The sequence below is a fragment of the Dicentrarchus labrax genome, unplaced genomic scaffold (genome assembly GCF_905237075.1).
Source record: "Dicentrarchus labrax unplaced genomic scaffold, dlabrax2021, whole genome shotgun sequence".
In the NCBI taxonomy this organism is placed as follows: Eukaryota; Metazoa; Chordata; class Actinopteri; family Moronidae; genus Dicentrarchus; species Dicentrarchus labrax.
The window spans coordinates 1,803,569-1,815,801 of record NW_026136720.1 but is presented as its reverse complement, the minus strand read 5'-3'; the positions used below and the strand labels follow the sequence as shown (position 1 = coordinate 1,815,801).

Genomic DNA, 12,233 nt, shown 5'->3' with positions numbered 1-12,233 from the left:
CATTGAAACATTGAGACACAGCTGATTGAAGTTGTGTGAAATAGACCAACCACAGCTGAACAGTGAAAACGTATATAGAACAACACAGAGAGGTGGAGAGAGGAAGAGGAGTAGTTGGACCAGATTGGGTAGGGGATGAGTCACAATGACTACATTCACGTGCACATTTAAATCAATTCAATTCAATTTTATATGTATAGCGCCAATTCATAACAAAAGTTATCTCAGGACACTTTTCAAATAGACCAGGTCTAGACCAAACTCCTTATAATTCAATTCAATTCAATTCAATTCAATTTTATTTGTATAGCGCCAATTCATAACAGAAGTTATCTCAGGACACTTTGCAAATAGAGCAGGTCTAGACCGAACTCTTTAACATTATTTACAGAGACCCAACAGTACCACCATGAGCAAGCACTTGGCGACAAGGGCAAGGAAAAACTGCCTGTTAAAAGGCAGAAACCTAGGACAGATCCTCCGGCTCTAGGTGGGTGGTCGTCTGTCTCGACCAGTTGGGGTGAGAGAGAGAGAGAGAGAGAGAGAGACAGACAGACAGACAGACAGACAGACAGACAGACAGACAGGTGCACAGCAACAACAGTATTGGCAATGGCAGTCAAGCAGGACCATGGCAGGAGGCTCCACCAGGATCCATGAGAACCTGCGAGACGAGAAAGCACAAGAACTCCGGGGAAGAAGTGGAGTTAGTAACATGCATTAAAGGGACATGAGTGAGTGCAGAAAGAGAGAGGAAGAGAGTAGCTCAGTGCACCATGGGAATCCCCCGATAGTCTAGGCCTATAGCAGCATAACTAAGGGATGGTTCAGGACTCACCTGATCCAGCCCTAACTATAAGCTTTATCAAAGAGGAATGTCTTATGCCTACTCTTGAATGTGGTGAGGGTGTCTGCCTCCCGAACCACAACTGGAAGCTGGTTCCACAGGAGAGGAGCTTGGTAACTGAAGGCTCTGGCTCCTGTTCTACTTTTAGAGACTATAGGAACCACAAGTAGCCCAGCATTCAGAGAACGTAGTGTTCTAGTGGGGTAATAGGGTACTATGAGCTCTTTAAGATATGAAGGGGCCTGACCATGAAGAGCTTTATAGGTTAGGAGGAGGATTTTAAATTCAATTCTACATTTTATAGGGAGCCAATGCAGAGTAGCTTATAACATTTACTCTGATTACTGTTAATGAAGTGCTGTATATTGTCCTGCTCAAACTGCAGTCATGTTGCTCTCGTGGTTCAAGTGGAACAGCTGAAGCTGCAGGAGACATTTCTTCTCTTTGTATTTTTTTTTCAGCCTTCTTCTTTCACTCATCAACTACCTTCTTGAAAATGTTGGCGTTGTTATATTTGCACATATCCAGAAACCTGTTGTTATCCAAATCTTTCTTAATGTTTACCAGTAGGGATGTCTCAATCTAAGCTCAATGATCGGTATCAGTGCTGATCAAGATATTTTTTAACTGTTCATAACCGATCAGTTCTTTCACTATATATTTCTACTATTCATTGTATAAAGATAACATTTACTTACTCATTTACTTTTAGATAGCATGTTTCCAAAAAGCCACACATTATACCCTCAACCAAAGCATGTATAGTGGTTTACAGTAAAGGAAACAATGATTTCATATTTTCTGTTGTATGCAGGTAGAACTGGCCCTTCCTCAACCTAAAGAAAGTGTTTCTCTGCATGGTGGTGGAAGGTGTGTGACTGAAACCACTATAATACCAGGGAAAAGGGAGTTTTATCAAGGCTGGATCAGCACACTAGAGGGTTTCTCCTCTGTTGTCTGTGATGTAGATGACCCAACCCAGGGTTGACATTTACCATTGCACATTGTCATTTTACTGTAATTCTTTGTTTCTGTGAGTTTACAGTAATAGGTCTTGAATACTGTACTGTAACTCTACCTCTTGTTTTTTGTTGTTGTTGTAAAATGGTAAAAAATAAGCTGTAACTGTACTGGAACAATCTTTCACAGCCTGTATGAGAACATTTAAAAGGTATATAAAGTACTGAAGAAAGCAGTGTTTTTTTAAAATATGTTTTATATAAAGTAATTTTGCTTTAAATATGCCTTTTTGAAAAATACATCTTATACAATGCTAATTAACAGAAGGAGGTTAGGGAGAGATGAGGAGACAGCTGGACCCAATGAGATACTCCTATCTCCTAGATACATTGTTCTCCTGAACACTATCTAATCTATGGAAGACTAAAGATCTAGATGGTATTACCTTGGCCTCTAGCACCACTGTCAGGAATCTTGGAGTTATCTTTGATCAGGATTTGTCATTTCATTCCCACATAAAGCAAACCTCCAAGACTGCCTTCTTTCATTTACGTAATATTACAAAAATTAGACACAGCCTATCATAGACAGATGCAGAAAAACTAATCCATGCATTTGTTACTTCTAGGCTGGATTACTGCAAGTCTTTATTATCAGGCTGCCCCAATAAATCCATTAAAACGCTCCAATTAATTCAAAACGCTGCAGCACGAGTACTGACAGGAACTAGAAAAAGAGATCACATCTCTCCTGTTCTAGCTTCTCTACATTGGCTCCCTGTAAAATTTAGAATAGAATTTAAAATCCTCCTCCTCACCTACAAAGCTCTTCATGGTCAGGCCCCTTCATATCTTAAAGAGCTCATAGTACCCTATTACCCCACTAGAACACCATGTTCTCTGAATGCGGGGCTACTTGTGGTTCCTATAGTCTCTAAAAGCAGAACAGGAGCCAGAGCCTTCAGTTACCAAGCTCCTCTCCTGTGGAACCAGCTTCCAGTTGTGGTTCGGGAGGCAGACACCCTCACCACATTCAAGAGTAGGCTTAAGACATTCCTCTTTGATAAAGCTTATAGTTAGGGCTGGATCAGGTGAGTCCTGAACCATCCCTTAGTTATGCTCCTATAGGCCTAGACTATCGGGGGAATTCCCATGGTGCACTGAGCTCCTCTCTCTTTCTGCTCTCATTCATGTCCCATTGGTGCATGTTACCAACTTCACTTCTTCCCCGGAGTTCTTGTGCTTTCTTGTCTCGCAGGTTCTCATGGATCCTGGTGGAGCCTCCTGCCATGGTCCTGCTTAACTGCCATTGCCAATATCACTGATATTAGTGTTATTATTATTATAAGTATTATTATAGCTACTGTTACTGTTGTTGCTGTTGTCACTACTCATCAGTTTTTCCTTGCCCTTGTCGCCAAGTGTTTGATCATGGTGGTACTGTTGGGTCTCTGTAAATGTTATAAGGAGTTTGGTCTAGACCTGCTCTATTTGAAAAGTGTCCTGAGATAACTTCTGTTATGAATTGGCGCTATACAAATAAAATTGAATTGAATTAAAATTCAGTTTTGCAAATGAAACTGTGATATGCTGGGAAATTTGAATTGTGTTTTATGTTTTTATGACTAGTGCTTTTATAACTGAGCTCAGCTGTTTTGCCTTTATTCCCATCTCTTCACATTTCCAACCTTTTTAATCATCAATCACCTTCTTGAAAAGGTCAGCATAGTGATAATTGCTCATATCCGGAAACCTGTTGATATCCGAGTGTTTCGTTTTTGTCTTCAGTGTGTGAATGTGCATGAATGAGTTAGTTTCTGTTCAATGGGCTTTACCATCACTGAGTTAATGTGTGAAAGGGGGAATGTGACTGTAGTGTAAAAGCACTTTGAGTGGTCAAAAGGCTAGAAATGAATTATACAAGTACAGTCCATTTACCATTTTACAGTTAGTGCACGTACCAGTCTTAGAGTTGTTGTTTAATGAACAGAAAGTGGTTTTGTGTAATGTAGGTGTGTTGCTGTGTTAGAAAAAGAATCTTAAGTAATAGCTTGTTAGCATTTGTAAAAAAATAAATAACTTTAATTTTCTTATGTAGTATGAATATATTCTGATTCCATCCACACACTGATACATATTCAATATAATATATATTAGTAGCAGCCATGAGGCCAATCCACACACAGGTTATCTTATATGGGTGTGGGCTTTACTCAGGAAAGACAGCCCAATCATATTTCAGTAATGTTGTTAACGTACCACTGCATCAGTGGATGTGTCCTCGATGGTATATAAAAGCAGGTACAGCTCTTAACTCTGAGACACACAGACCATCAGACCAGATACTCACCTGCTGAGTCCACACACCTTTCTGATCTACACTCTACCCAGCAAACAGGTGAGTTTTATTTAATTAAATTTTTTTAAGTTATTCAAGGCAAATACAAATTACTGTAACTTCAAAATTTTAACACCTTGTGATAATAATATCAATAATGATCCTGATATTTACAAATTGGTAAAACAGCAGTTTGTATGACAAGGCTGAGGAATGAAATAGCTTACTATATAAACCAAAAATAGATAAAAATACACATTGAATTGAAATATTTCAATGCAGATATTAAAAAATATAAACTTTTACTTAGGGTTAGGGTTAGGGGTTAGGGTTAGGTTCGGAGTGAGTGAAGTTAGAAACCCAGATAGGGCTCTGGTGCACTGGCCTGGGGGCGTGCGGTCCGTCGTGCAGACCCCGCCTCCCTGGAAATAAAATATATTTTTTTAATAATTTAAGAAAGGAAATAAAATAGAAATAAAATTGGTGAAAACACAGGAGACAACACATCAACGAAATAAATTGTGTAAAATTATAACGTAATGCAGAACGTGCTGAATCCAGGTGTGTTTTACACTGTCACAGGTGCAGCTCAGGAAATATGCATATGAAAATGACAATCAGAACACAAGGTAAGTTGGTTATTACAAGTAAATGGTGTGAGAAAGTCATTATGCATATGGGACAGAATATAAAAAAGAACAAATCCAGACAGAGAAATTGGAGATTGTGACATTTATGATTTTTTATTGATATTGTTTAAATAAATCATAGTGAGTTGAATTATTAAATTATGTCACTCTTAATTTTTCCAAGTCTGATGTGGTGGTCCGGAGATGGTGACAGGCCGGGTTCCCTCCGCTCTCTATCCTGCATACAGGTTCAGGTGAATAATGAAGTGAGGAGATAGTTATGAAGATGAGTAGGGGTTATGATGATACAACACAACAAGCTCGGCCTTCCCAATGTGAATTTAAAAGGTAAGTGATAAATTTGAAGTTGATAAAGATCCATCTGGTGCTGTTATGAGTTATGTATGAAGTTGTAATACATGTTGAATATCTATGATGTAATGTGATGTATATTATCTTATGTGTGGTGTGCTGTAATAAATCTATGTGTCATGTAAGTCTGAAATGAAGTTGTCCAGCTCCCCTAACCAGTGGGAGAAGATAGCACTGGCTGTTTCTGTAGTCCACTGTATGTTAGGGTTAGGGTTAGGGTTATTGGATTGGTGTAAACTTTGCGTTTTTTGCTAGCTTTTACTAGCTGGCTACTCCAGTTAACAAAAAAAAGTTTGTATATATATATCTATAGGGTTAAGGGTAACCCTAACCCTAACCCTAAGCACCTTATATGTTTTATCTGTCAACTGCACACACCAAGGCACAAAAAGTCTATCTTTGTCAGAATAAATGCAGCAGCAGGAATGGCCAGCACGTACGCTCTTTTTCCCAGGAAATCTCCACAGGGGATACCTTTAGAAAAAATAACTTCCTTTTCTGACCTAACCTAGTCAGTGCCTTCACACTGTTGTAAAACCTGAGAATTATGAGTTTTTCTGGCCAGATTAAAAAAGACTTTGTAGAAGGTAAGCTAAAAACATGGAAAACAGGAGCAAAAAGCGGAAGAACAAAAACAAAGCCAAGAGGAGAAAACGGGCCATTAAGGAAAAGAAAGGAAACAAAGGGAAATGCTAAACAAGCCCCTAAAACAACAAACAAACAAACAAACAAAAAAAACCAGTGGACTACCTGGGGCACAGAACACCCCCCGGCCAGCAGCCAGAGCAGAGGAAGGAGAGCTCCAGACCTCAGAGGGGTCCATCCCGCACTCCAGAATCGGCCGGCCGCCGGGCAGATGCCCTCCCCCAGAGGACCCAACGACAGAGGAGACCACATCTCAGCGACACAGCAGTTCAGACCAGGTGCTCTTTTTTGACGGTGCTGTGCGTAGATGACATGTATAGCCGCATGTCGTCATTCCACCGCTGGCTGTCGAGGTGGTGTCCAGCAAACGATGTGGGCTTCATTGATAACTGGAAGCCTTTTTGGGGAAAACCTGGTCTGATTAGGAGAGACGGCATCCATCCCACTTTGGATGGAGCGGCTCTCTTATCTAGAAATATGGCGAAGTTTATTTCTAAAACCTGACAGTCTAGAGTTAGGACCAGGAAGCAGAGCTGCTGTATTACACACTTCTCTGCACTTTCTTTAGAACAGTCACCCACCCAAAACCCCATAGAGACTGTGTCTGTCCCCCGACCACCTAAACTATTTAAAGAAATAAAAACAAGAGGAGTTCAACATAAAAATCTAATAAAAATTAAAACCAACTCCTCAGTAGCACAAAATAAGAGAATGAAATGTGGGCTGTTAAATATCAGGTCTCTGTCCTCTAAAGCTGTTTTAGTGAATGAATTAATATCAGATTATGATATTGATTTACTTTGTCTTACTGAGACCTGGTTGTCCCACGAGGAGTATGTTTGCCTAAATGAATCCACCCCCCCAGTCATATTAATACTCACATTCCTCGAGGCACAGGCCGAGGAGGTGGAGTAGCAGCTATATATGATTCGAGCGTTTTAATGGACCCTAAACCTAAACTAAATTATAATTCATTTGAAAGCCTTGTTCTTAGCCTTTCTCACCCAAACTGGAAAACACTGCAGCCAGTTCTATTTGTTATAGTGTACCGCGCTCCTGGACCGTACTCTGACTTTATATCTGAATTTTCAGAGTTTCTATCAAGCTTAGTCCTTAAATCAGATAAAGTAATTATTGTAGGTGATTTTAATATTCATGTGGATGTTGACAATGACAGCCTTAGTAATGCATTTATATCATTAATAGACTCAATTGGCTTCTGTCAGAGTGTGAATAAACCAACTCATTGTTTTAATCACACTCTTGACCTTGTTTTATCATATGGCATTGATATTGAACATTTAATAGTCTTCCCACATAATCCTTTCCTATCTGACCATTATTTAATAACTTTTGAATTCATACTATTAGATTATAAGCCATTAGGCAAAACTTCCTACAGCAGATGTCTATCTGACAGTGCTGTAGCTAAATTTAAGGAGGAGATTCCTTCAGTGTTTAATTCAATGCCATGTCTGAATTTAACAGAGTCCTATAACAACTTTAGTCCCTCTGAAATTGATAATCTTGTCGATAGTGCTACAGGCTCACTACGATCAATATTAGACTCTATCGCTCCTATAAAAAGGAAATTATTAAAACATAGGAGACTAGCACCTTGGTATAACCACCAAACCCGCCAGTTAAAGCAAATAGCTAGGAAATCTGAAAGGAAATGGCGCTCTTCCAAATTATCAGAATATCGTTCAAATTGGCAAGATGATCTTAAGATTTATAGAAAGGCCCTCCGTAATGCCAGAGGAGCCTATTACTCAGCACTAATAGAAGAAAATAAGAACAACCCTAGGTTCCTCTTCAGCACTGTAGCCAGGCTGACAGAGAGTCACAGCTCTATCGAGCCACATATCCCCATAAACTTAAGTAGCAATGACTTCATGAGCTTCTTCTATAATAAAATTATTACTATTAGAGAAAAAATTAATCACCAACTGCCATCAACGGTTATCAGTGGCTCTCCAAGTTCAGGGACTTCTGTCAATGTAAACTTAGATGTATATTTAGACTGTTTTTCTGCTATCGATCTTCATCAGTTAACTTCAATCATTTCTTCATCGAAGCCATCAACCTGTCTGTTAGACCCGATCCCAACTAGGCTGCTTAAAGAAGTTGTTCCCTTAATTGGCACTTCTTTACTGGATATGATTAATCTTTCTTTATTATCAGGATATGTACCACAGTCCTTTAAAGTAGCTGTAATTAAACCCCTTCTTAAAAAGTCTACCAACTATAGACCGATTTCTAACCTCCCGTTCCTCTCTAAGATTCTGGAGAAAGTAGTCGCCAAAGAGTTGTGTGACTTTCTACATAACAATAGTTTATTTGAGGATTTTCAGTCAGGATTTAGAGTTCATCATAGCACAGAGACAGCTCTGGTTAAAGTTAATAATGACCTTCTGACTGCTTCTGACAATGGACTTGTCTCTGTACTTGTATTATTAGATCTTAGTGCTGCATTTGACACCATTGACCATGATATTCTTTTACAGAGACTTGAGCATCAAATTGGCATTAAAGGAACTGCCCTAACCTGGTTTAAGTCATACTTATCAGATCGTTCTCAGTTTGTACATGTTAACGATGAATCCTCCATAAATACTAAAGTTAGTCATGGAGTTCCACAAGGTTCTGTACTTGGACCAATACTATTTACTTTATATATGCTTCCTTTAGGCAACATTATTAGGAATCACTCCATTAACTTTCACTGTTATGCAGATGATACGCAGTTATATCTATCAATCAAACCCAATGAAATTAATCAATTATCTAAATTACAAACATGTCTTAAGGACATAAAATCCTGGATGACCTGCAATTTTCTGATGTTAAACTCAGAAAAAAACCGAAATTCTTGTTCTTGGCCCCAAAAACCTTAGAGACACATTGTCTAAAGATATAGTCACTCTAGATGGCATTAACTTGGCCTCTAGCACCACTGTCAGGAATCTTGGAGTTATCTTTGATCAGGATTTGTCATTTAACTCCCACATAAAGCAGACCTCTAGGACTGCCTTCTTTCATTTACGTTATATTAGAAAAATTAGACACATCCTATCACAGACAGATGCAGAAAAACTAATCCATGCATTTGTTACTTCAAGGCTGGATTACTGCAACTCTTTATTATCAGGTTGCCCCAATAAGTCCATTAAAACGCTCCAATTAATTCAGAACGCTGCAGCACGAGTACTGACAGGAACTAGAAAAAGAGATCACATCTCTCCTGTACTAGCTACTCTGCATTGGCTCCCTATAAAATGTAGAATTGAATTTAAAATACTCCTCCTCACCTATAAAGCTCTTCATGGTCAGGCCCCTTCATATCTTAAAGAGCTCATAGTACCCTATTACCCCACTAGAACACTACGTTCTCTGAATGCTGGGCTACTTGTGGTTCCTATAGTCTCTAAAAGTAGAACAGGAGCCAGAGCCTTCAGTTACCAAGCTCCTCTCCTGTGGAACCAGCTTCCAGTTGTGGTTCGGGAGGCAGACACCCTCACCACATTCAAGAGTAGGCTTAAGACATTCCTCTTTGATAAAGCTTATAGTTAGGGCTGGATCAGGTGAGTCCTGAACCATCCCTTAGTTATGCTGCTATAGGCCTAGACTATCGGGGGATTTCCCATGGTGCACTGAGCTACTCTCTTCCTCTCTCTTTCTGCACTCATTCATGTCCCTTTAATGCATGTTACTAACTCCACTTCTTCCCCGGAGTTCTTGTGCTTTCTCGTCTCGCAGGTTCTCATGGATCCTGGTGGAGCCTCCTGCCATGGTCCTGCTTGACTGCCATTGCCAATACTGTTGTTGCTGTGCACCTGTCTGTCTGTCTGTCGCTCTCTCTCTCTCTCTCTCTCTCTCTCTCTCTCTCTCTCTCACCCCAACTGGTCGAGACAGACGACCACCCACCTAGAGCCGGAGGATCTGTCCTAGGTTTCTGCCTTTTAACAGGCAGTTTTTCCTTGCCCTTGTCGCCAAGGTCTTGCTCATGGTGGTACTGTTGGGTCTCTGTAATTAATGTTAAAGAGTTCGGTCTAGACCTGCTCTATTTGAAAAGTGTCCTGAGATAACTTCTGTTATGAATTGGCGCTATACAAATAAAATTGAATTGAATTGAATTGAATTTGCTTGGTTGTGTTTTTCTGTCATTCTGAAAAATCTGCACATCAAAGTTATGTTTCTTTTTCTGTTATTTGTGTATTGTACGCAAAGTTTGCATTTAGATAGTAATGTTATTATTGATTTTATATGTTATTGTTTAATAGAAGATGTCTTTACTGATCCGTAGTCCTGGACGTCATTCATCGTGATTCTGGGGGACAGCATGGTCCTTCTTGCCTAGGGCCCCCAGGGGGGGCTAGAAACGCCCCTGTATCTCCAACGGGTGGGAGGAGCTAGAGTTTGCACCAATCGTTGCTGTCTGACGCTATGTCTATTTGCATAGAATTCCCATCAGCCCCCTGTGCTCCTCAGAATAAGAAAATACAGGACCCGAACACGGCTCTGGACGGCTCAGTTTGTGTCTAGATGGGTCACCGTAGGTACAGAACTCACGGTACAACACACAGACTCCTCATTATTGTTGTTACCGGCGGTCTGAGAGCCGTTTAGAAGCGGTTTAAGCCTTTTTAGCTGTGTCTGAGTGGAACCACGAGGCAACACTCTGCCGCCACAGACTCCCTATGAATAGCTCACAGAGACGGGGTGTAATTGTGTTACTCAGGTAGCACGTATACTAAAATTGGAACGATACAGAGAAGATTAGCATGGCCCCTGCGCGAAACTCCCCCAGCGTTCTTCTCTCTTTTGGTCGGCACCCGCGCATGCGCACTAGAGCGCAAAAGACGCGCGTTCGACGTGCGGAACGGCACTCCCGCTCGCCAGTTCGAATCCCGACGGAGGCAAACTGCGAAACGCGTGCATAGCGTCGCAATGTCTTCTCTAAATATAAAAAAATGATTAAAACATGCTTGGAACCGTTGTATAGAGTCTATAAATGATAATGAATTTGCATATTTCCAAGGCCAGACAATGCAATAATAAATGGATTTTTCATTTACAGTACGGTTTATCTCCTGTGTCTTCATTTTATTGAGAATATGTATCATCAGTGTTTATTGCTTTAAATTTGATATAGGACAAGAGAACAATGATACCAGTATAAAATGATGACAATTTATTTGAAATATGAAGTCAGATGTCCAGGATACAGGACAGTGCAGCATATCAGTGTGGAAAGGGCTTTACAAATAAAATAAAATTCTCAGTAAAAAAGGGTAAATAAATTATTTATGTATAAATTAAAGTTACATGCTGTGTATGATTTGTTTCCCCTTTTTCTTCAGTGAAATAAATATCAATTAAATATATTGTTGTTGTGTTCTGCATCTTCACAACAACAACATCAAACACAGCAGAAGTACAGAGCAAAATAGATTATTTAAACTACAATCCAATAATAATAATAATAATAATAATAATAATAATAATAAATGGTGATGCAGAACAGAGCAGTGGCACAAGGCAATCACAGCAGGCAGACACATAGTATAAGAGCTCAGCACAGATATGCATGGATACATAACACAGGGGCATTACAGTGTGAAGTACCTGTACATACAAGGCTTTTTATTTTTTTGGCAGCAACAGAGCCAGTGGCAACAGCAGATGAACCAGCACAAATGGCAGTCCGATATCTTGCGTCGCAGCTACTGGATGTAACTGATGTAACAGTGATCACATTAATGAACATACCCACATGTCCAAAATATAAAAAATAAAAAAACTTGTCAGTGCATAGAATCAGAACAGCACAGAGGCATGACAGCGTGTTATACAGGTGTGAATGGGACACACATTTTTTTTCCAACTGTGCTGTAGAAGAGTTGTGGCAGGGTGGGTGGACCGGTGTTGGTAGAAAGCCTCCACACTGCGGCAAAGTCCCGGTCCTTGTGGAGGGGAAAGTCAATGTCTTTTTAAAAAAAAACACACACACAACACTGCAAACAACTATATACACCTGCCCCAGCAAGAGTGCGAAATCAGTCCGGGGCTCGACCCTGGTCCCTCTCCTTCATCTCCCTCAGCCAGTCCTCCACATTCTTACCCGCCGCAGCAGAGCAAAAATGTTCACTGCCGTAACGGGTGTGTCCGGTCTCCCTCCGCTTTGGCTGGCCGCACTTCCTGCACTTCTGTACTTGTGGCACGCCGGCCCGGGCAGAGACACCTGTTCCTGGCGGTGCCGCTGCCCTCTGCTCGGCCTTCTTCCTCCTATATTTAAAGTTTAACTGTGCTTTAGATGCGTTAGCATATAAATCGCTATTAGCATGCTAAGCGTTGGAAATGAATGAGCATTTAGCCACTGCTGTGATGAGCTGACGATCTCTGGAAACGCTTTAAAAACGTGATGAGACAACTTGGCTCAC

At 40.4% G+C, this 12,233-nt stretch overlaps 1 protein-coding gene and 1 pseudogene across 1 annotated transcript in view; one reads left to right on the top strand and one right to left on the bottom strand.

Moving 5' to 3' along the window:
* Positions 1-6,103: 6,103 nt before the first annotated feature.
* Positions 6,104-12,233, bottom strand: part of LOC127352450 (E3 ubiquitin-protein ligase TRIM21-like) — a 65,027-nt gene continuing 58,897 nt past the window's right edge. Inside the window, exon 3 of the transcript XR_007881089.1 lies at positions 6,104-6,290. The gene's annotated coding sequence lies outside the window, so the exon portion shown is untranslated. The remainder of the gene's footprint in view (positions 6,291-12,233) is intronic.
* Positions 10,521-10,617, top strand: LOC127354008 (uncharacterized; annotated as a pseudogene).